We start from the raw sequence: 21,662 nt of genomic DNA on the forward strand, positions 1-21,662 counted from the left end.
TAAGGAAATTGTTAGCATGTCCACACAGATTCAAGTTTGTGTTTAGATCTCCACTTAAACTCCATTTTCCTCTGCCAACAACACCATGCTGGAAACCCCATTTGAAAACCTCTTGCACAAGTGTGTCTGTGTCTTCCCCTGAGCTGACCTAATGGAATGGTCTCCCAAAGCCCATTTGCCAAGCTCTCCACTTGTTATTTTTGCTGTACACACACTAGGGCTTCTTTCTTTATTCTGGGGAATGTTACGCACACCTTTATGCGCAGAATATGTAAGAACAGTCAGCCAGCCATGAGAAAGCCCATGAGTACACAAAAAAGAGGGGCTATATTTGTCTGTGAACATAGAGGTCCCAATGAGGATACCTTTACATGACTATATAAATTACACCCTGCAGATTGCTGTTAGTTAGGGAAAGTCAAAGCACATGGATCCCAACCTTTCCATTGCCGGTAGGAGCACCACCTGCCACTGTACTTTTTTTTTTTGGGGGGGAGGGGGAGGGATTGGGCAGCAAACAATAGGCCAACACCTGCCCTGTTCTGGGGTTTCTTTTATTTATGAATACAGTACTGGCCTATTGTAAGGTGGGTGTTTAAACTTGTATCAGGCTAAATTATTCCTTGATTTGAACCCCACACTACCACACTGATTTAAATGCTAGATTTCCTCTCTGCCATTGGGATGCTTAGAACAGAATAATTATTTCTTTTCCTCCATTAAGTGATCCTTGCCCTGCTTCTAGGAGTGTGAAAGGAATAAAATTAAAAAAGAAAATCTAGCATAGCCCCAGCACAGAAGAATTGTGAATAAGAATACAGTGTAATCCAGTATCCCTGCTGCGGGACTACACACACAATAATTTGGTAAACAAGCCTCTATATGGGAAATATGTGTAAAATACTAATGGGCTTGGAACCTAAAGAGAGTCAATATACACTCTGGCTACATCTAGATTGGCATGATTTTCCGCAAATGCTTTTAACGGAAAAGTTTTCCGTTAAAAGCATTTCCAGAAAAAAGCGTCTAGATTGGCACGGACGATTTACCGCAAAAGCACTTTTTGCGGAAAAGCATCCGTCCCAATCTAGACGCGCTTTTGCGCAAAAAAGCCCCGATCGCCATTTTCGCGATCGGAGCTTTTTTGCGCAAAACAAATCTGAACTGTCTACCCTGGCCCTTTTGCACAAAAGCTTTGCGACAAAGGACTTTTGCCCGAACGGGAGCAGCATAGTATTTCCTCAAGAAGCACTGATTTCAGACAGTAGAAAGTTGGTGTTCTTGCGGAAATTCAAGTGGCCAGTGTAGACAGATGGCAAGTTTTTCCGCAAAAGCAGGTGCTTTTGCGGAAAAACTTGCCAGTTTAGACACAGCCTCTGCGTCAAGTTCCTGTCAGATGGAATGCTCCCTCTATTTGATAGTTGCCCTCACTCACCAGACTCAAAAAAGAAATCATCATATCAAATGACAGCTGGGTACAATCATAGGGACCTGGTATCGGTTCTCTCTCCAGTGCCAAAGTGTATCCAACCTGAAACTGGCAATATATATACAATTTTAGACCAAAACAGTTTGTAACAAACTAGTTAGATTTATAATTCAGCTCTTTGGGCAGCACTGATACAACAATAAATTAGAAAAACAGCAAAAATTTATATTGAAACATTTAAAACACATGATCCAGTAGGGCACTGTAACAACAAATATCACAACATATTGGAATCTATTGACAGTGAACCTTCAGTGAAATAGATTGGAAGTCTGATGCTGTCTCATTGTTACTGCAATATGTACATCTTTTATAACACCCATCCTCTTAGATAGTGAAATTTCCATTGGGGAAAAAAAATGGCCGTTGCCATGGGCCTGGTCTAATACTTTTAGCAGTCAACAGAAAAATGCTGATGGTGAGCTCCACTGGAAGAAGACTTAGACATTTCCACTAAACCAAGTTATTAACTTTACCTAATTTAATCCTCAAATCAGGATTATTTGTTTCTTCAGATACCTGCCGGGCTATTATTTTAACCTTTTGTGATGAACATGACGATAAGATCCTCTCTATTTGATGCCAGTTTAAAAAAATCAGTTTGTTTACCAGTCCCAAAAGAGGAGTAGCTACATGCACTGTCAGTACCTTCTGAAATTGGCAAAAGTAATCTCAAGAAACAAATATATAACATAAAAGCAGGTATGATTTAATTAAAAGCCAAGATATGAATGCATTGTTTCAAGTGCTTGATAAACCATTTTCCTTTCTTTACAATGACCAATTATAGAATGTTTACATGTTGCTTTGCATTTTATTAGTTTCAAAAACTAGAACCCTAAAATATCATAAGTAGGTCAGTTATATCATTTTTAAAATAAAATCTTTACAAGAACTGTTATAAAAAGCTACATGGGATATTTGAAAGGTTTGTTTACTTTTCACTCTGGAGGGGCAGTTAAAATAAGAGATTTAAACTTGTTTAGTAAATCTCCATTTTGATTGAGCTTCATTAAATGATTTATCATATTGGTCATAAACATTCAAAGCGTACGCTATAATGGCTCCCTGGGAGCTACACTGAGATATGCTGAGAATGCATATTAGCAATAATACAGAGGCAAGGGGAACCATTATCTTATTAGTTCTTAGCCAGCCAGAGGGGCTTCTCTCTGCATTTCCCTCAATCTTTTTAAATTGCTTTACAGAAAACAAAGAAATCATATAATAAAATACTATATTAAAACAACAGGAAGTGTCTGATCGGACCTACAACATCCAAAAGAGAAAAAAAAAGAGGCTTTCCTTACTCTCCATCTGTTATTCCTTGGTAGTGACAGAGGATCCAGACTGAGTAAGATGATATATTAAATTCACAACATACAACAGAATGAGTCAAGGATGGCACTTCTCAGCCTAAACTGCGTGTTGCATGGAATGGATTACAATGTTCGGTAACACTAACTTGAGGTCGGGAACCATTTTCCAGGAGTACTTTAAGCTATATTCTGCCTGACCTGAATAAGTGGATACAAGTGAATTGACCTGTATTCCATCTATCATTTTTCCCATTAGAATTGCTTTCCCTTCAAATTTGTCACAATCTATTCTATTTTCACTCTGACCCCCTCTGTTATTTTACTTGCTTCATTTTTCCAGTATATTTTTCCTCATTTTTTAAGACCTTCCTGAATGGAACATGATGTCTTCATGAGTTTGTCCATTTAAAACAAAAACAAACCAAAAAAATCCCTTTCGTCCACAAATGTTCTGTCAAACTGGCAAGACCTGGTAGGAACATTACCTTCTAAACAACCAATTGAAAATAAATGATTTCCAAGTGTTGATTTCCCAGTTTGTTTTGCTTTCTTTGCACACCAGTGTTGATGATTTCTTTTTGAACAGGAGAACCTTCTCCTGGCACAAACCTCACCAACGTGGCAGAGCTAGTGTCTGTGCCAATCACTGCCAACATCTAACTTGGAGAGAGGAAGAGTAGCGGAGCAGTTCTCCATCATTTCTCACCTTCAGTGGCATAAATAAGGTCCCACAACAGCAGAGAACTGTAAGTGGCTCCGTGTCCCTGCTATGTAAGTGTTGCACTGCTTCTGAGCAGATTTCAGGGGTACGTCTAGACTACAGGCTTTTGTCGACAGAAGTTTTGTTGACAGATACTGTCAACAAAGAGCATCTAGACTACAGCCAGTTCTGTCGACAAAGCAAGCCGCTTTGTCGACATGACAGTGTAGACGGAAAGGACAGTGTAGATGGAATAACACCTTCTGGTAACAGAACTCTGTTGACAAAAGGCGTTATTCCTCGTAGAATAAGGTTTACAGATATTGACAAATCTGTCATAACTGGCAGTATAGATGTAGATATAGTTTTGTCGACAAAAGTCCACTTTTGTCGACAAAACCCTGTAGTCTAGGCACACCCACGGAGTGGAAGTCGGAGCCTTGAATTCACCAGAATTTAATTTCAAGGATTATGCTCATTTTATCTACTGAGGAAACACAATCACATCATGTTACCTACAAGCAGACTCCAGTCAGACTCACCAATACAACTTAAACTTCAAATACTTGCAAGCAATCTACAGAGCAAATACTGCTTCTAGAAGTTACTGAGTATACTTAACACACTTCCATTTGAAAAAACATTAAACTCTTCACAGAACATTTATGAATGGGAAAATAGGTAAAATTCATCATATAAGTTATTGAGCAAACAATTTTTAGCAGATAAGCCCTCATAAATGTCAAAGTTAGTTTCAAACCTCAACAAATGACAACGTATTAATATAAATGGAAACAGTTTCATGTCTTCCAAATGTCTGAATGTGTAATCCTGTATATCCTTAGGTAACCTGAAACACTGAATTTTCACACTTTTAAGAATAACACACTGTTAGACAGCAAAGAAGTGCAGAAGCACTGCCATTTTCTACAAAGGGAGTGAAACCCGCACCATCCACAAAGCCTGAGTGTTTGCAATCTATAAACATGGAGAACTTGAAGAAGTGAAACCGTGTCCCTGCTATGAACATAAGAATGATGATAGTGGGTCAGACCAAAGTCCATCTCACCCAGCACACTGTATTCTGACAGTGGACAATGCTCAGTGTCCCAAAGGAGACGAATAGAATAGGTAATCATCAAGTTCAATATCTTTGTTCAATATCTTTTTTAATGACCTGGATGAAGGGATGGATTGCACCCTCAGCAAGTTTGCGGATGACACTAAGCTAGGGGGAGAGGTAGATACACTTGAGGGCAGAGACAGGGTCCAGAGTGACTTAGACAAATTGGAGGATTGGGCCACAAGAAATCTGATGAGGTTTAACAAGGACAAGTGCAGAGTCCTGCACTTGGGACGGAAGAATCCCAAGCATAGTTACAAGCTGGGGACCAACCAGTTAAGTAGTAGTTCTGCAGCAAAGGACCTGGGGGTTACAGTGGATGAGAAGCTGGATATGAGTCAACAGTGTGCCCTTGTAACCAAGAAGGCTAATGGCATATTAGGTTGCATTAAGAGGAGCATTGCCAGCAGACCCAGAGATGTCATTATACCCCTTTATTCGGCTATGGTGAGGCCACAGCTGGAGTAGTGTGTCCAGTTCTGGGCCCCCCCACTACAAAAAGGATGTGGACACATTAAAGAGGGTCCAGCAGAGGGCAACCGAATTGATTAGGGGGTGGAGCATATGACTTATGAGGAGAGGCTGAGGGAGTTGGGTCTGTTTAGTCTGCAGAAGCGAAGAGTGAGTGGGGAATTGATAGCAGCCTTCAACTTCCTGCAGGGAGGTTCCAAAGAGGATGGAGAGAGGCTGTTCTCAGTAGTGACAGATGGCAGAACAAGGAGCAATGGTCTCAAGTTGTGGTGGGAAAGGTCCAGGTTGGATATTAGGAAAAACTATTTCACTAGGAGGGTAGTGAAGCACTGGAATGGGTTACCTAGGGAAGTAGTGGAGTCTCCATCCCTAGAAGTGTCTAAGTCTCGACTTGACAAAGCCCTGGCTGGGTTGATTTAGTTGGGATTGGTCTTGCCTAGAGCAGGAGGCTGGACTTGATGACCCTCTGAGGTCTCTTCGAGCTCTATGGTTCTATGATTCTAAGTGAATCCCTCCCCTGTCACCCATTCCCAGTTTTTGACAAAGAGGCTAGGGCCACCATTCCTGCCTAACAGCCATTGATGAACCTATCCTTCATGAATTTGTCTGGGTCTTTTTTTGAACCCTGTTAAAGTGCTTGTCTTTACAATATCCTGTAGCGGTGAGTTCCATAGGTTGACTGTGTATTATGTGAAAAAATAAATCCTTTTATTTGTTTTAAATCTGATACCTACCTGGGATTAATGTACAAAACTACTCTTCCAAGCCAAGCATCTCTCTTTCAGCACCTATAGACTAGAAATGACATTACAGTCCCTCCAATCCAGCACACATGGTGTTGTGTTCAATAGAGCCCCTGGACCACCCTTCTTGTGTTCCATCTCACTCTGTAATAAGCTGGTGCACGAATTGGTTCGTTGTCCCATGGGAAGCACCTAAGTAGCACTACTGCACAGGGACTGAACCCACAGTTCCCTGATATAAATGCTACACAGACCCTTTGTACCATGGAAGCATTTCACGCAATAAGATTTATAGTGTAACGATCCAAATCATGACCCATTATTTTAGAAAATGGTAATAAAAGTCATCCTTGAAATGACAGACTTGGATCCATTCTTAGTCTCTTGCTTCCTATACTGATGGGTTGCTGAGTGTCATCGAAACAGCACGGATTCCAGGGGTGAAAAAGTGTCATCCCAGGGTTGCCATCTGGGCAATCTTTGATTGGCCTGTCTGGTTTTATGGATTTGCTAGTTACGAAAATAAATAAATAAGTCTGCTGGATTTTATGTGGGTTTAAAGATTATGGCAATGCAACAGGCTACCAAATGTTAAAAGTCTCTGTGTGCAGTTGAAGCTATGCTGTTTCCCCTTCCACAGTTGAAGTAATAACAGATCAAAACTGTTGACAATAGAGCAGCCGCTAGCCCACCAACGTACATAAGCGCACCACGCATGTGTGTGAGAGGGGGTTTGAGTCACACGAGAGTGAGGAGATGCGCAATATTCTCTCTTATCTGTGTGTGTTGTGTCTCTAGATGCTGTAAGTGGTGGGTGAGGGGAGGAGGGTATGGTGAAGTTACCTTGTGGTTAGGATGTCAGCAGGCTTAACTTGTCATGGGTGGGGAAGGCGGGCAGTTTTTTGTGCATATCAAAGGTGGTAACCTTACAACCATGTCATTGACAGTCCTGAAAAGAAGTTTCATGTAATGCTCATTGAACAGAAGGGTGATTGGGACTACAGGATGGGTTCTTGGAAAAGAATATTACAGCAGCTACAGTTATTTATTTTATCTTATTTTCTTCATGTGCAGAGTTCAGCACATTGTGTATTCACTTCATGGATGCTTCACTTGTACTCTCTTACGCTACTGTCCACTTACATTAAAATAAGAGTAATTTTATACCTACAGCATCCATTTGTGTTTGTTTATTTATTTATTTACACAGAAATACAAAGGTGTAAACAAGAAGTTAAAATGGAATCCCTGAAAAACACTATCTCTGTACCCCAGCATGAAAATAAGCAAGAGCATTATGTCCAGAGCCTGCCCTCATTGAACTTTACAGGATTTCTTTTTAAATCCATAAATTTGAAATTTCTATTTTGTACTGCAGATGCATCCCTACACAGCTACAATAACCAGCACTATTGTTTATTTATGCCAATAAGAGATTTAATGTAATTACGATCTAAAAATAATACCAGTTACTGTCATAACTGAAGAAAAATTATTAGCATATATGAATTGCAATATTCAATATAAATCTAAACCAACTTTGAAATTCCTAGTCATTATTTTGCTGCGGTTTCTCTCATATTAAAATTTGCTAGTGCTCATGTAAACCAGAGATTAGATTTACATTCTAGGTTGAATAGTCTCCTAGTTACTCTATATGCACATTCCTGTAAATAAACCATGAAACCATTGTTGTTAACTAGAGCATTATCTCCCAATAATTTGACTTGAAACTATATTTTTAGTACAGGCAGTCCCCGGGTTACGTACAAGATAGGGACTGTAGGTTTGTTCTTAAGTTGAACCTGTATGAAAGTCGGAACTGGCATCCAGATTCAGCCACTGCTGAAACTGACCAGCTGCTGACTACAGGAAGTCCGAGGCAGAGTTGCTCTGGGGTTCCTGGAATCAGCTGCTGGTCAGTTTCAACAGGCTGAATCTGGACGCCAGTTCTTACATACAGATTCAACTTAAGAACCCCATGCGTCCCCAAGTCAGCTGCTGCTGAAACTGATCAGCTGCTGATTCCAGGAAGCCCGGGGCAGAGCAACTCTGCCTCGGGCTTTCTGTAGTCAGCGCTAGTCAGTTTCAGCAGCAGCTGACTTGGTGACGCCTGAGGCAGAGCAGCTGGGGTGCTGCTGGGTTGCTCCAGTAGCGCCGCTCCTCGGTGCTACTGGACCAACTCAGCAGCACCCCAGCTGCTCTGCCCCAGGCGTCCTGATTCAGCCGCTGCTGAAACTGACCAGCAGCGGCTCAATGAGGACGCCTGGGGCAGAGCAGCTGGGGTGCTGCCGGGTTGGTCCAGTAGCGCCCAGAGCGGCGCTACGGGACCAACTGGCAGCGCCCCAGCTGCGCTACCACAGGCGTCCGGAGAAAAGCCTGGTCTGCTGGGGGGGGGGCACTAGCTACACCGCCTCTCCCCCAGGAGACCAGGGAGATGCGGGCGGCGGACCGAGACGCACCGCGGTCCCGCCGCCCGGGTCCTCTGCGGCTTTGCTCCGCGTCTCCCTGTTCTGCTGGAGAGCAGCAGACCAGGGAGACGCGGAGCAAAGCCGCGGAGCATGGAGGCAGCGGGACAGCCCAGACGCGCCGCGGCTATCCTGCTGCCCGCGTGCTCCGTGGCTTTGCTCAGCGTCTCCCTGGTCTGCTGGGGAGGCTCCCTGGTCTGCTGGGGTGGGGGGAGACGCGGAGCAGCTTTTCTCGCCCCGGAGGACGCGGCCGGCGGGACTGTGGTGCATCTGGGCGTCCCGGCGCTCCTGTCCTCCGGGGCGAGAAAAACCCCATTCGTAACTGCAGATCCGACTTAAGTCGGATCCGCGTAACTCGGGGACTGCCTGTATGTGAAATAAACAGAGAAATTCTCCTGAAGGGTCTTAGCTTAGTTTAAATTTGTTTAGGACATCCAATGTTTGTGAAGTATTAGAGATGAAAAAAAACCAACAAAAAAAAAAAAAAAACAACCCTCCCGTTGTTCTGAACACTCCTTTTGACTTTTTTACTTCACTTCAACCATTGCTCATTCGACTGAAAATTCATTCCCCTGGACTTGAAATTCACCCTGGTAAATTCAGGTCAAATTTTATTTGATAAAGCAATATATCCTCAATTAAGCCCCCACAATTATAGAAATACACACAAATGTTTTGACTCGTTAAATGAACATGGGACATTTCAGGTGTTCCAATTATTTGATATTAGGCCCTCAAATGAAAATCCAGGACTATTCTCAGAAAAGCAATTTCATATGCTCACATTGGTCATGAGAAAGTAATAATGTTTGTTTCATTACTGAATTATTGTGTTCATACAAGCATCCTAGAGGTGAAAGCAATTTATCCCATTAGCAATTTTCTAAGACTAGCGGGAACAAACAGAGACATTCATTTTCCAAAAGTGTGTCTGCCCAATATCTGAAATCCCAGCCACAAAAAGGTGTCAAGTCAGGCACACAAAAATCATTAGTTACCTCTCAATTTTATTTATTTTTTTTACATTCAGCCTGTCTGTTTTTCAACATTTCTACAGCTGTTAGTGAAATAGCCAAACTGTGTTCAAATACAGACTTGTCCATGGCTTAAAAGTGATTTATTTTGAATTTTCATGGCAGTAAATTATAGTATGGGTGCTGAAGTAATCAAGTAATATTTCAGAAATTAAAATTTCATAAGGATGGTAGACATTCAATCAGAGAGACTCTAATGTAATGATTTGTGTTTATCCTGGTTGGAAGTGTAATTAGCTGAATCAAAACTAATAATCATGGCCATTCATAAATTGCATTTAGATATTTGAGACAATTTTGTTTCATATTTTCCAAAATAACTACTTCTATTCCCTCAAGTTCATCATTTCATATGGTACAGATGCAACCCCAGAGGTCAAAATTTTGCATAATAAAACCATTACAGCTTTAAAAAAAACAAACAAAAAAAAACATGGCTAAAAGAATGTGGCTTCAATTAGTTACAAATGGTAAGTATAGTAAATCAGTCTTTAAATCAGACAGGTATTTTGCTGCAAGACCTTATATTACCTGTTATGTGATAAGGAAACAAAGCAAACTATTTTGTCCCTTCCATACTTTTCACCACTGCCTGCTCTGATAACTATTGATCTATTTTAGGACCAGCTTTTGTTCCAGAGCTGAGCATTTTTATATAGCAAGTGACTTAAGTGCCTAAACATGGACTTAACACAGTTTAATTTTAAGCTGCTTATTTTTTAAAATCTTGCCCCTTCCTTCCGCAATTTAAAAGAGACATTAAAGAAGAAAAAGTTACAGGTTTGTCTGCTGTTTGAGGAAATTTTCTACCCTGATTCTGCAAATCCTGCTGCTTACACTCACACAAAGGCAGTTATAATATGTCAGAGCCTTAAATATTAAACTGTATTTCCACTAATTAATTGAAAATATATTTCCCTTTCCCTTTAATGTTATAATGAATACTTTTTGGAAACTTTGAACAGAATGTTTTTATAAAATGTTGAAAATGTTGACTGAAAAAACCCTTAAGTATTTTAGTTGGTTTTTTTCAAAACTTAAATAGTCTCTTAAAATGAGAAACAGGCACCTGAAGATAGTCTCTTTCTATGGCAGTTTAGTAGGTAATAATGTGAATCCCTTCTGTGCAAATAAATTAGGATCACTAACCCACTGGGTTCAAAATACCTTTTTATTGAAAATAAAAACATAAGAGTCACTTCTTCTTACAGCTAGGCACAAGCTTATTTTTGTTCATTCTAGCGCGGCAGGGGATAAATTTGCATCCAAGCAATGTAATGGAATGAAGGCCAACTATTTACTAAGTACTTACCAGGGCAGGATAATGGGAGAAACTGCAAAAAGACTAGGGCAACAAAGATGTCCTTTATTTGAGAGAAAAATGAGAAGAGTGATTTCTTGCAAACTAAATATCTCAGAGCCAAAACAGGAAATTTCCTCCATCCATCAGTCCAGTTTCCCAGCATTGCTGCAGGAATGCACTAGCAATCACACCAGCAGAAGACAGCCCATGGTATTTTAACTTCTGTCAAACAAGTCCTAGAAAACCTAACAAGACATAAGGGATTCCAAACATCCACCGACCTGTTTCTCAATAGGAGAAGATTAATGGCATGTAGCGAGAATGAAGACACTGCACTGCCTGGCACCAGGAAACAGAGCACTCATGAGTGACAGGATAGTAATTCAATATAAAGAGGCAAGATATTTCTGAGATCTTAAGGAGATGCTTCTCTTTGGATATCAATGAAATCAGCAACCATATTTACAGTTATGAAAATGAGAGCTGTTCATGTAAAAGGGGTGCATTCACAAGTAAAGACAGTTGCAATGTAAATGCTAGGAAGGTGAATGGAAGCTGTGGTCTTCTTTCAGAGGGCCAAATCCGCCTACCCTTCGTCCCTTGAGAAATCCCACCAAAGGTGACGGGTGCAGGTTTGAAACTTTAGTTAGGCTATTATACAATTAAAACAAGTCAAAGTAATCTTGATCTTCAAATAAGTATAAATGTATCAAAATAACCTCAAGCAGATTAAGATTGCTCTGAGTAAGCCTTGCATTCAGTCACCATTTCATATTTCAGTTGTGCAATCACATTTCTAAGATGGTATATTAATTTTATAATGTTGAGAACAGAGAACTTTTGATTTATTTCAGCCACCAGGTAGATGCAGGGCTGGATTCACATGTTACATTTTCCTAAACACAGGTTTTTGGGAACAGTCCTGCCTACAGCGGACCTTCATGTTCCACAGAGCTTTAGAGAGGTAAGGCACCCCTAAAATGCCAGTGCCCCAAGGTATGTGCCTATTGTGCCTAACTGGATATCTAGCCTAGCATTGCCAAATTTCTAACTGCAGAAAACCAAACATTTTTGCCCTGCTTCCTACCTTACCCCTTTCCTTGAGGTCCCACCCCAGACCTGCCTCTTCTCTGAAGCCCTGCCTCTCACTCTGATCCTCCCTTTCTCTGGACTAGGGGAGGGTATTGAGGGCTCTAGGGCGAGGCCAGGGAGGAGGGATTTAGGGTGCAGAAGAAGGGTCTAGGCTGGATCAGAGGGGGGAGGGCTCTGGTGTGGGAATGAGGGATTCGGGGCGAAAAAGGGTGCTCAGAGATAGGTCTGGGGATTGAGGTATGTGGAGGGGTGGGCTCCAGGCAGGAGTTTGAGTGAGAGAGGTGACTGCAAGCTGGGACAGGGAGCTGGGGTGTAGGCAGGCCCACCGATACGAGGCATGGTACAAAGGGAACAGCGGCCCTGGGTCCTGGCAATTCAAAGGGGCCCAGGGCTGTTGGTCACCACTACTGCTAGTGCGGCAGAAGGGGTGGCCAGAGCCTTGGGCCCTTTAAATACCCACCAGAGCAATGCGCTACACACAGCACTCTGGATAGCATAGATGGCTGGCTGCCCTAGCCCCCCACCCCTTCTGCCGAAGGCCCTACCCCTTCCAAGAGCACGAAGTTGTCCCCCACCCCACCACCCAGGAACCCGTAGAGGCTGTCGGCACTCCTTGGTGTAGGAGGGGGTGCTAGGCCATGGCAGCATTTACACAGCATTTCCACAGCTCTCAGGAAGTGGCCTCCAGGTCCCTGAAGCCTCTAGGCATATTTGGTACCAGGAAGTCTCTGCATACTACCCTCATGCCTGCAGGCACCACCCCTGCAACTCCCATTGGTTGCACAGTTCCTGGCCAATGGGAGCTGCAGAGCCAGCACACAGCCTGAGGAAGAGTGAGGAACCTGCTGTGCCTAGAGGCTGCAAGGGCCTGGCAGCTAGTTCTGGAAGCTGCACAGAGCCAAGGAAGACAGAGCTCCCACTGAATAGACTTTTAATGGCCCAGCTGACTGGATTCACCAGGATCTCTTTTCAACTGGGTGTTCTGGCAAAAAAAAACAAAAACAAACAAACAAACAAAAAACCACAGACTTCTGGCAACCCTTTAGGCCTGCTGATGGGGGCAGGGGGCAAAGTGGCAATTGCCCTGAGGCCCGACAATAAAGGGGTCTGCTGCTGCAGTACAGCGGCCAGAGCCCCAGGTCCTTTAAATCACTGCTAGAGCACCACATAGCACATTCTAGGGAGAACTAAGGGCTAACGGGTGGTAACACAGTGCTCTCCAGGCAGTGTTAAGGGTTGCCTAGCTCCAGTACCACCTCTTCTGCCTGAGGTCCAACCCCTTCTGGTGGCATGGAGCATGGCTCTTCACCTCACCCAGGTGCCTGGCGAGGATGTTGGTCCCACAACAACCCTTTACATTGCCCTGGGTAGATGAAAGTTGCTATGCCCTAATTATTTTACCACAACAAATAGGGCTAATAACCAATTAGCCTCTTGACTAGAATAAATAAGGAGCTAACCCTACAAACATACACTAAATAGGGTACAAAGAACTAAATAGGGTACAAAGAACTATGTTCAGCAGTAAATAATATCTTTTCACTTTCACACATTCTTTGCTGTTGATTTTCTCTATTTTTCGTAAACAGGATTTGGAGGGGATATATTCAAAATATTTTAAAAGGGCCAGATTGTAAAGTCCCTAATCAGTTTTTATTCCATCCTTACTCACTGACATTTCTGAGATATCTTTTTAGGATTTGGTCAAAATACCTCTTATTACTAAAATGACATTATCTAGCTAAAAATATGACGGTGATAAAACACACGTAACTGAAACACCCACTCCAAAACATCTCCCTGAGAAACAGATTTAGTTATTTCTCTAAAAATAAAACCTTTTAACCCACAAGTGGTGCTTTTTTTAAAATATACCTCTTGCCAGGAAAGTAAACAGCCAGTACAAAATTACACAGCAGTTTTACAAAGTCACAGAAACCTTTACATCCTAACCTCCTATCAGAGACTCTTCAATATTCATTTTAGTGTAAATCATTTTAAGAGCCACTTAAACAGTATAAGCTTGTCCAAGCTCTTTAGCCTTGGTTAAAATAAACAACTTAAAGACAGTCAAGGTGAAACCCTTGTTAAGCAATATTGTTTTGCTAGTGGCTAACTGTAGATTATATTTGAATAGATTTGCTAGAGGCTAATTTTAGAAATTGTGGTAACCCCATGTCACTTTGTGTTCAGTTGTCATTCATCCTTAATTGACTCGCAAAACAAACTTAATTAAAACCGGTTTTGAGTAAATCTTCACTTGTTTACATTATATTTATAATTAATGTCAATCTCACCCCTTTTCTCTTTACTTTCTCTATTTTACTGTTCTTTATGGTTTTTATACAAGAGGTATGGCTGGGAAAGGTGGAGCACCTGGCTGTCTAGCTGCCTCACACCACTGCAGAGGTACAAAACCCTCATTGCATAGCATGTCTGAGAATCTGGCCCTACATGTTTGCTCACAGATTATGGATTTTCAGATCCATCGTCAGAGGAAATTCTCTTCTTTGTAGCGGTCATCTCTTGGAAATATTCTCTCTCAAGTACTACAAGATCCTAGAAAGAGAGGAGCAGAGCTGCTCACACCTAATCAATATACTTTCCCTTCCAATTTTGTCTCTGACAGAATGGACTAAGACAGCAGTGTTAAAGTGCCAGTCGTGAGAGAGAAAGGTAGGGCTATTTAAAATGCCTGTGTCTTTGTAAGAAGGCTTGAAATGGCATCAATTCATTCTCTTTAAAGTAAGAAGCAAATTTCCATTAGTGGTCTTAGACTAAAGCATTTACCGCATAGTCTATTCTAAATGATAACCAGTTCCATTGATCAATACTGTGATTAGCATGGGTACCTCAGACATATCACAATCAAGATCATATTGGCATATTGGTCTGATTACCTGTAACAGGAGTTGTGCCCATACAGAAACAGCACCTTCAATACTTTATTTAGAATATGTCACCCTATTTGCACACCTTTACACAGTAATGGATTATTGTTGTTATATAGGTATGCATTCTGGATGAAGATGTATATTAGAGAAAATTTTCCCCTGCATGTAATTAACTCAGAATTGCAGAGGCAATAAATGTGAGATAATTAATTAAATTTGTAAGGAATGTGTAAGTATTCAATTAGCATTTGACAAGAGTGCTTTAGAAAGGAAGTTATAACCTTCCAAAATATCAATTAGGAATTATTAAGCAATAAATTGTTATTTTATGATCTTGCTACACTGCCTTTGTTAAATGCCATTTAGAAGATTGCCATCTTCTCAGCCAAGTCTTCAAAAATTGCAAGCATTAGATTTTCTGTTGTGAAGTTGTACAATGTTACCCATAAATACAGGAGAAAGAGGTGTGTTTTGTTTGTTTACTAAGACAGGCTAAAGATTTGGAGAGTTTGTTTGGGTGACCATTGAAAGTTCACATGATTCCCTAAATCTGTAAATTTAAAAAAGTTCCCTGCTTCTCATCATCCTAACTTCTTTCCTCCCCTTTCCATTCATGTTTCTGTAACAGTATCTCTTCCACCCAATAGTACCACTTCCCTTCCTTGTGTGCTCCCTCTTTCCCCCCCAACATTTGCTCTGACTGAATTCTACTTTTCAACCCATGTCATGACCCAATCAGCACACGGTAGCAGTCCATGTGACATCCATACCTGTAGTGCATATATTGTGTGGATACAGTCTGCATAACACAAGGAGCTGCTTATGTAGCTCATAATGGTGAATAGTTTGAGAACCACTGGCATATGCCAGTGGCTCTCAACCAGGAACATGTGTATACCTGGGGGCATACAGAGGTCTTCTGGGGGTACATAAACTCATCTAGATATTTGCCTATTTAATAGCAGGCTACATAAAAAGCACTTGCTTTAGTAAGTGCAGACTAAACTTTTATACAGTCATTTTTTTACACTGCTCTATTCACTATACAGTGAACTGTAAGTCAATGTTTACGATCCAGTTCTCCATTTAATAAATACACAGTAAAAGATGAGAAAAAACAATTTTTCGGGACTAGCATATGGTGACCCTTGTAATTTTATGTCTTTTTTCTCAAGTCATAAGTGAGGTGAAACATGGGGATACAGGGGGGAAAAAAGCATCAGACTTCTGAAAGGAGTTCAGTCATTTGAAAAGGTTGAGAACCATGGGTTTATGCCATTGAAAATCATCTCTGTGTATCTTGACAGCTAGCATCATTGTCCTACCAGGACACCACTGTTAGTCTCCCTCTATTCTTCAATATCTCTTCCGTAGAGAAAGATCTGAGAAAGGTTTCATGTGTTCCAGTGGCAGCTTGAAGGACTGCTCTATCCTCACCACCACCACCACCACCACCACACAGGGTCCTGTTCCCCCTGTGAAGGCAATTTCTCTGCTGGCCCTACCATTCAAATTCTTGCAGCCAGGAAACTCCCTGTCTAATTTAAATCTCTCTCTGAAACCACATGTTGCTCTTTTTGATTGCTGATGCCCTGGAGTGCTGCTAACTCTGCCCTTTTCTAGAATCGGAGATGGAAGAAGAGAAAAGTTGTGCCTGGCAAGGATAGGGTGGAAGCTGCAAAACAAGGATTATACTCTAATCACAATTTTAGTCACTTTTGAAGGGTATGTACAATCAAGTATAACAGGAGTTAACTGATTGGTAGTTAGGTCACATTAGCTAAAATATTTGCACATTAGCCCACATACTACATTTGACATTTGTTCCTGAAATAAATTTTTGTGGAATATTTGGACTAAGACGTGCAAATGTGTTTAGTTGAAAACAAAAGGAAGTAATCCCTAATGGCAAAAATACCTGTGTAACTAAACAATAACTGCTCTCTGACTGTGTTCCTATGAGCAAGGCATCTCCTTGTCTATGCCAATCAATTTTTTTGTAAGTTTCATCAGGAACCACTCAACAGTCTATAAATCCAGTAACAAAAACTGATTCATGCATGTTACCTCCTATGTCTGCCCCATCTGCCTTGTGAATTGTTAGGCTTACACAGTAAGTAATATGTTAACCTTTAAGCTATACATTTCAGATGAAACATGGAGAAAACCTGGAAAAATAAATGCTTCTTTAAACTAGAGAATGTAAAGCCTTGCACAGGGAATAACTATCACAGGATGTCAGTTTGTTGGCCCAGTAATTGCTTTGGGAATGATCCCTTAAAATGAAGCAAAACTATAAATATATTGGTGAAGACATCTAACGGGGTCAGCTCTTGAGTTCACTTCTGCTGATGACGGACAATATGATCCTTGTTACTCACCTGCATATCACTCAAAAGAAATATGCTAATAGCACCAGGTAAAAATAAGGTAGCTAATGGGATACAATATCTAGTTAACACACCAAATCCAGTAAAATAAGAGAATTAAATCTTAAAACTCTCAAGTGAGCCAGAGTAGATCTGCAGTTGCTAACAGAAATGGTGAACATATTTTATCTGACCTGACTATCTTTTTCCTGTACCTCTATTAACAACAGTATTGTTGAGAAACTGTTTGTTTTTGCCTATGGGGGGGACTGTGAAAACTATCAAGAACATCATCTCCTCATTAACAGAGTCACAAATTTCATTCTCTCTTCATTCTAGTCAAAGACACTGTCTTGCACAACGTGTGAGAAAAGGTGGTGTCACTGACATTCACAGAATGTCACTTCAGAAAAAGCTGGTGATTCTTTGACTGAAAAATAGAAACAAAGCTGGAGCATGGATCATGAGACAACGTCACTATATTGTCTCATTAGCTTCCAACTGTGCAATTTTGTTCATATTGCAAATCTGTTTAGCAGCATATTAATCATAGGGAAACAGAGTGGGAAAGTCTCTTCTAAACTGCTGATATGCCTGCATCAGCAAGGGTGGGGGGACTCGGGAGAGAATATTTCCTAAAGACTGGCAGACAGCAGTGTACTTTCCAGAGTCCCTTAAAAATCACATCACAAGTGCTGGGTAAAGCCAGTGGTTTACCAGAGAAAACAGAAGTAGACAAAAATGGAAACAAGCAGATGATTTCAGCAATATCCTATAACAGTAAGGTCTGCATGTTATAGTATTTCCTTTCATCTGTTTTAAATATGTTACCTTCAGTGTCTTTTTTATCTTGCAGTATGGGAAACAACACAGGAGGACACAAGTGGCCTTCTCTAGATTCTCTTTCTTTATATAATGGGCCATAACTTATCTGCTCTTGATTTTCCCCTTTCCAGTTGCTCTGTCTTTCTCCATCTACCAAAGACCTCCATGATCTGTTCAGATAAACTGGAGATCAGCCAGATTTTGTAGTGGCCAGCTACATATCCTTTTCCTCAGACACATCCATTGTGCTGGGGGGCTGGAAATGGAGTGGCATGAGTCAAATGGTGGCACTACACCTCCCAAGGATTTGTTGGGAGGAAATATTTATGTGTCTGGATCCACTGACTGAGGAGATGCTTTAAGACAGCAGTATCAAAAAAAGAAGCCAGAACATTGGAGAACAAAGGCCTAAAAATTCATTTTACACTAGCTTAATTTAAGATCTTCCTATACTGTGATTCCTTTTAGCATTTGCATATATCCCGCCATGTATTAGATACCTTATCATCCAAATAAAATGCAAGTCTTCACTGCAGATAATACTCTTACCTCTGTATTTTCCCAACCCTCTGCCCCACCACACACAGAAATCTCTAACACAAGTTTGGTGGTGCTTTAATGCTAAGATTGCTGACCTCTAGGGACTGTAGGCTAAAACTTGAGTGCTGTTAGTCCTCCGATATCTTCAACAATGTGCATCCAGAAAGACAGACAAGTTCTCTCACAATTCACCAGGAAAAGAATCATTAGAGTAACTCATAGGGTTGCCAGGTATCCGGTTTTGAACCGGACAGTCCAGTATTTGAACTTTCTGTTCAGGAAACAAATTGAGAAAATATAAATAAGAAAATATAAATGTCCGGTATTTTCTAAATAAGATGTAATGTAGATTGTGATGTAATGTCAAGTATGTCCGGTATTTTTGTTGAAACCATCTGGCAACCCTAATACAGCTCTCTGTAGCACAAAGAACTATGGGATATGCCCTAAGAAATCCCACTGACCCTCTCAGGTTATTGCAGCACCAGCAATGACATTTCATTTGGGTATGGCTAAGTAGCATGGCCGTTCGTATCTAAGCTGGGGTGTGCCAATCCCAGGAGTGCTCTGCCCCAGCTGTTAATCATCAGTAACCCTTGAGAGTGTGTCTGTTGGGTTTTACCTCCAAAGCACAGTTAGAATCATGTTCCATGTGTAGCTCTGACAATCAAAATTTGAGTTCTTAGAATGGGTGTTTTCTTCAAGTCGCTTCTTTCCCATCTGCTTAACACAGGCACTACTAAACATATAGTATACCTAAACTGGTATACCTAGACTTTAGCAAGGCATTTGATATGGTATCGCATGATATTCTTATCAATAAACTAGGCAAATACAACTTACATGGGGCTACTATAAGGTGGGTGCATAACTGGCTGGATAACCGTTCTCAGAGAGTAGTTATTAATGGTTCACAATCATGCTAGAAATATATAACAAGTGGGGTTCCACAGGGGTCTGTGGACTGGTTTGGGACTGGTTCTGTTCAATATCTTCGTCAACTATTTAGATATCGGCATGGAGAGTACGCTTATTATGTTTGCAGATGATACCACACTGGGAGGGGTTGCAATTGCTTTGGAGGATAGGTTCATAATTCAAAATGATCTGGACAAATTGGAGAAATGGTCTGAAGTAAACAGGATGAAGTTTAATGAAGACAAATGCAAAGTGCTCCACTTAGGAAGGAACAATCCATTTCAAACATACAGAATGGAAAGCAACTGTCTAGGAAGGAGTATGGCAGAAAGGGATCTAGGAGTTATAGTGGGCCACAAGCTAAATATGAGTCAAGAGTGTCACACTGCTGCAAAAAAAAAAAAGAGCAAACATGATTCTGGGACGCATTAACAGGTGTGTTGTGAGCAAGACACAAGACGTCATTCTTCTGCCCTACTCTGAGCTGATTAGACCTCAGTTGGAGTATTGGGTCCAGTTCTGGGCACCACATTTTAAGAAAGATGTGGAGAAATTGGAGAAGGTCCAGAGAAGAGCAACAAGAATGATTAAGGGTCTACAGAACATGACCCATGAAAGAAGACTGAACGAACTTGGCTTGTTTAGCATGGAAAAGAGAAGATTGCGAGGGGACATGATAGTGGTTTTCAGATATCTAAAAGGTTGTCACAAGGAGGAAGGAGAAAAATTGTTCTTCCTGTCCTCTGAGGTTAGAGCAAGAAGCAATGGACTAAAACTGCAGCAAGGGAGGCTTAGGTTGGACACTAGAAAAAAGTTCCTAACTGTCAGGGTGGTTAAACACTGGAATAAATTGCCCAGGGAGGTTGTGGAATCTCCATCTCTGGAGATATTTAAGAGTAGGTTAGATAAATGTTGGAATGGTCTAGACAGTACTGGGTCCTGCCATGAGGTTAGGGGACTGGACTCAATGACCTCTTGAGGTCCCTTCCAGTCCTAATAGTCTATAATATGTTGAACATTGTGGCAGGTTCTGAGTTCTGCATGTGTTTTGCAGCTAAAGCTAGAATTCCTTGGGTTTCATTAGTCTTAACCTTCACTGATATTATTACTGTTTGCTGACCTGGTCATGATTCATATTCTACTTACTAAATTTGTGAATGATGGGGTTCAAAACGTTAAAAGGAATACAGAATCAATAAATACTGAAAAGACATTTTCAAATGAGTAAAGGAAAGCCCTATTTTCAGCAGAACTTCTTGAAAACTAAGAAAAAATTAACTGTATCCTTGACCTCAGCATCTTGTGTCAAGAATAACAACACTAATGAAGAAGTCTTGTAAAAGACAAGAGTACAGGATAAAAAAAATTGATTTTATGCTTTCACTTTAAGCAAAGAGTTTGAAAACGTTGAAGCTTTTGCCATTTAGAGAATTCAGGGACATTGCCAAGTGACTTAGAGAAGCTGGAGGATTAGCCACAAGCTTGTTATTTTTGTTATTGCAAAGCAATTTGTTTTTGTTCTTGCTGTTAAGAAAAAAACTTCAAAAACCATTATCGAGAAGTACAATGAGAATTCAGAAGGCCAGGAGATTCCCATGCTGCCAGTAAAAGTCAAACCCAGTGACTGTCAATTGAGAGACATCCCTTCTTGTTGCCATTTGTCGATGAGGAAACAAACCTTTGAAGTGGCTGTAAACCACTTATTCACATCGGTAAACTGTTACTCACATGTGAAGCGCCACTGACTTCAGTAGAACAATGAATGTGAATAACTGTTCAACAATGTAAGTAATAGGTTCAGAAACTGTCATGACAAATGTTTACCATGTACTACTCATTCTTTACCTCTATTATTTGGCAAATAGAGATCAACAAATATTACTCAGTGTTATCTTATGCACTATGAAACACTGTTGGGGTTTTTATGCATAATTACATGGTGCAGAATGATGGTAAACTGTTACGATAGGCTACTATTTTAGACATTTTTTGGCAATAGTCTTCATAAATAGTACTGTGTTCAATTTATCCTATGTCTATTAACATTAAACTATCCTAAGTTTATTAGCATTCTAATGTGGGATTACATATATGCTGTTTTTCTCTTTCATCTATATCAAAACATGTTGATCCCTAGTTAAAGCATGTCTATAGCTAGCCAGTATTTTGCAGTGGCAGCATGAGATGGGTCCCTATTTTACAGATATAAACTATTACAAGCCTTTTAGCTTCTTGGCTTGGCTCATCATGTGAGGAGAAACACAGAAATGATGACAGAAAAGTAGGCCACTTCCAACATTTCATCATTGTCAGCAGGAGTGGCAATGAGGTAAAAGGAATCTCCACATCACAGTTAATGATTCACAAGCTCGGT

At 40.8% G+C, this 21,662-nt stretch overlaps 1 long non-coding RNA gene across 1 annotated transcript in view; it reads right to left on the minus strand.

Annotated features, from left to right (window-relative positions):
• The window catches only part of LOC142830593 (uncharacterized), a 66,005-nt gene that overhangs the window by 22,127 nt on the left and 22,216 nt on the right, over positions 1-21,662 (minus strand). The gene's annotated exons all lie outside the window — the stretch shown is intronic.

The sequence above is a fragment of the Pelodiscus sinensis genome, chromosome 9, assembly GCF_052426305.1.
Source record: "Pelodiscus sinensis isolate ZL-2025 chromosome 9, ASM5242630v1, whole genome shotgun sequence".
NCBI lineage: Eukaryota > Metazoa > Chordata > Testudines > Trionychidae > Pelodiscus > Pelodiscus sinensis.